Raw genomic sequence first — 4,088 nt, 5'->3', positions numbered from 1 at the left:
CATTGCAGTGTGTATGTCCCACACAGCTGTATATGCTGAACAGACAGCAAACGGAGAACTGCTAAAACAGAAGTGCAGGATGGTGGGGAATGTAATCCAATGTCATGCTGCATTACAGGGACCAATGAGCAGACGGCAGACTTCATCCGACTCTGCCGTGACAATGAGCACCTGTTCACGGGTGCGAAACACTCAGCCGCAGTGGGTTGGAGGTACAGCAACAGTATGAGGTTTACAATTATCGAGGCACAAGGGACAGTGAACTGTCTGCCCTGTGGTCCCAATCCAGTACATCCTGCTGTGGATGCCATAAACAGAATGACTTGATATACATGTGCTCTCATATTTCGTCTGTCAGAGAAATTGTGGAGAAGATGGATCTGGCGGGGAAAATCTCCCCTGTGCAGGCCAAACGCAAATGAGAGAACCTGAAGAGGAAATACAAAGTATGTACAGTGGTAGTGACAGATGTAACTCCACACAGAACACTGAGAAGTCACCTATGTAAACCTGCAATGTTGCTGTTGTAGCCAACTGCCACTTGTGATGTACTCTGCCCTTAGGAGTGCAAGTATCCAGCGACGGACGAGGGTGCAAGTGGGAAGCCCACTGCCGCAACATGGCCGCGGTTTGGTGCAATGGATGAGGTGCTAGGACAGAGGCCCTCCACCAGGCCATCTGTCCTAATACCCTCCATCCAGGAGGACACACCAGGGCCCAGTGCAGCAGTGGGCAACCCACTCCCACACCAGGAGGGGCAGGAGGATGAGGAGCTGCCTGAGGCACGGGTGGCAAAAAGGAGGAGGGACAGGGAGGATGAGCTCATTGCCCTAATAAAAGAGGACATGGCTCAGCAACGCCAAATGGAGGAACAGAGAGCCGAGAGGATAGAGAGGCTGATAGGTGTCCTTGAAAAGCTAGTGGAGCAGAAAAAGGACTGAGACATGTCCAAAGACAGCCACTGTACATAGTTGCACTTTATTTATGCTGGCGCCCCAACCTTTGTTTTGTACAAACATGATTATTTCAGTTGTGTAAATAAAACAGCCAGAACATCCCAACTGTGAGTGCATGTCTGTCACAAACTACATAGCACAATTTCGGGGGGCCTGACCTATTGCACATGTCAAATTGTGAAAATAAAAACAGTGCAACGGAAACACAACATGATTGTGGGAAATGCACTTCCCACTGTGGTCCAGGAAAAACCTGAGTGTCCCAGCATGCACATACATCATCAACCAGGCCTGACATTTGCCTGGGCACGGAGTCACGGGCAGTGCTGCTTGGTCCGGGACCAGAGAGATGAGGGAGGTGCCACAGGTAAGACCCCCGGTTCGCATAGCCAGGTACTGAGTGGAGCATCCCACATAGGCATCCCCAGATGTTGCTCAGGCATGCTCATTCCCACTGTCCATCATCCTCCACTTGGGTCTGCAGGGCTGGTGAAACTGACAGCTGCCATTGTAATCATGGCGGTGGGAAAACGACATGGTAACAACAAGCATGTTAATACAGATCTGTCACGTGAAATCCCAGCACTGTGCAGATGCACCCTAAGGGCTACTTGCCTGATGACAATAATCGTCTGGGGGTACCTCCTCCAGGACAGACACCTCAGCAGATAGCTGCTCCCGCCAGTGTGCACCACTGACTGCCTCCACACCAGTCTCCCCCTCATCTTGGGCATCATCCTCGGGCTCCTCATCTGGGGCCACAATGTCACCAGCACCGATGCAGGTGTTGTGCAGCACGGCACATGCTGTTATGACCTGTGACAGATGTTTAATCTTGTAAGTACAGTGTACATGCCAGATTATACACTACACTTGCCATTATGATTCGACAAACAACAATGATGCTTGTATTAGCATGACGTACATGTGGCACGAAGGTGTGGTGCACCTCCAGCACTTGCAGGAAGATGACACGGAACCTTCATCATTTCAAAGATGTACGTTAAAGCGCTGGGCTCCCGCATCGTGGACTGGTCTCTTGTAGGGAGTGATGAGGGGGAGTGGTTGTTGGAGACATAATAATAATAATAATAAACTTTATTTATAAAGCACACTTAAAAACCAAGGGTATTCCAAGGTGCTTAACAAGTAAGATAGAAAATAGGAGGAGGATAATAGAAATAGGACCAAATCAAGTACTAAGTATACGCAAGCAGGTAGCTGTCACTGATACATAGGAAAGCAACAGGTACAGAGCAAACAAGAATTTAAATGAGCATAAAAGTGCATGATATAAAATCATAAAATAAATGTTAACTAGAGGGAAAGGCAAGATTGAATAAGTAGGTTTTCAGTCGTGATTTGAACAGTGCAATGGAATCAGATGCGCGGAGGTCGAGAGGAAGAGTATTCCACAGTATCGGGGCAGCCAGAGCAAACTCACGGTCACCCCGGGACTTCAGCCGAGATCTGGGTTGGGTCAGAAGTAGTTGAGTGGCAGATCTGAGTGGTCTAGCAGGAGTATGTGATTTGAGAAGTTCACCAAGATAACTTGCCGCTAATTTACATGGGCATCCTCCGCAACTGCCTCGTTTGAGTTTTGGACGAAATGGATTCTGGGGTATTGCATTTTGTCATTTCGAGTTGATTGGAGACCAAAGCAGCCAATCAGATTTTTTTGCATCCAAGTCTGTGATTGGCTGGTTTTGTGGCACAAATATAACGGTGTACAGAAAGAGTTGAACGCGCACGGGCAGAAATGTTGAGAGCGCAAGCAACACAAGCGCAAATGCAAAAACTGAGCGACAGGGGCTGCTATTGTGTATGTGTATGGATAATAGCAAACACTGAAATACATTTTTTGCACGCAGCAATGAATTTTGTTCACTCAAATTTAGCTTTTCTTTGCTCAAAATAAATTTCTCCTCAAAATGCAACACTTGCACCTGCAATTTTTTTTACGTGCACTCAAATTTTTTTTTACGTATGCTCAGAATAGTGGCACAAAAATAACGCCATACTTTTCGGTTTAGTTTCAGGGTGGGACTGTCATCAGTCTGGTAAAGTTTGGGGTTGAAGAGTCACCTCAAATTTCCCTTTAATTTCTGGTTTCTGCTATTCTAACTGAAATTTCTTCAGAGGTGGACATTTCAGAAGAGATTTGATAATAGCTGTGTCCAAATTCAGGGGCTGCATCCTTCGGAAGACCTGGCCTTTGCGGTCTATGACGGTCTAGTCATCAGATTTGCGTCACCAAGCTGTCTCAGTGGAGTTTAATAAACTCAGTTGCTGTCTAAAATATAACACGACATTAGCGTAAATTCTCTACCATCTCACACTCTTGTTTAATCAGTTTTCTGTTTGACTTTTATTCAGCTGTAATCTCAGCCAAACTGATTTCCTCACGAACAAAAAAAATACTGAAAAAAGCCAAACAATAATATTTTTACGTTATCTAAGTGACTTATATATCATGTTTAACCAGAGTAGCAAAAGACAGTGGGGGGTTTGAAAACGATGTGCCGGGAGTTTGCTGTTCCCGCTGGCTCTAGTGAGCCTTGACCTCCCGGTTAGATATCGAACTGGTGGGTAACAGACGTCTCCGTAAATATCGGAGCACTTTCGCAAATATATGATATCTCTCTTTTTTTATTATATTTTTATTGAAAAAAGGACTTGTTACAATAAAGTGCATTGATATTATTTAGTAAAAAAAAATAATTTGAAGAATTTGAAGAAACCTGAAGAAATCTACTTATCTTAGGCCATTTCTTATCTGTAAAGATTGGGAACTCTGTTGTGACTTTATGTGTGAAGGAATGGAATGTTGTTAGTCCACTCTCTATCCAGGACTGAAATCTTTTATCACTTTCATTTGGTTTAAAATCTGTGTCATAAGCACACCATCTAAATAATTATTTTCATATTCGTTCACTACCACATATTTTAATCACTTTATTCCATATTTTTAGAGTGTGGCTTATCCATTTATTGTAAACAAGCAGCTGACATGATCAGTTAGTGATGAGATTTGAGAGCACTGATGCAACTGAAGAGTTGGTGAAAAAAAGAAATATAGTCCAAATTCCTATAAACTCTTCCTTTGACAATGGAGCAATCAGGTCAGACATT

General features: G+C 44.3%; 1 pseudogene; it reads left to right on the top strand.

The window, feature by feature from the left end:
- Nucleotides 1–332: 332 nt before the first annotated feature.
- LOC148102260 (uncharacterized) lies at nucleotides 333–941 on the top strand (annotated as a pseudogene).
- The last annotated feature ends 3,147 nt before the right edge of the window (nucleotides 942–4,088 follow it).

Source organism: Neolamprologus brichardi, chromosome 7 (assembly GCF_056152115.1).
Source record: "Neolamprologus brichardi isolate AB-2024 chromosome 7, ASM5615211v1, whole genome shotgun sequence".
NCBI lineage: Eukaryota > Metazoa > Chordata > Actinopteri > Cichliformes > Cichlidae > Neolamprologus > Neolamprologus brichardi.
The sequence above is the reverse complement of the archived record's forward strand: the minus strand, read 5'-3'. Positions and strand labels throughout refer to the sequence as shown.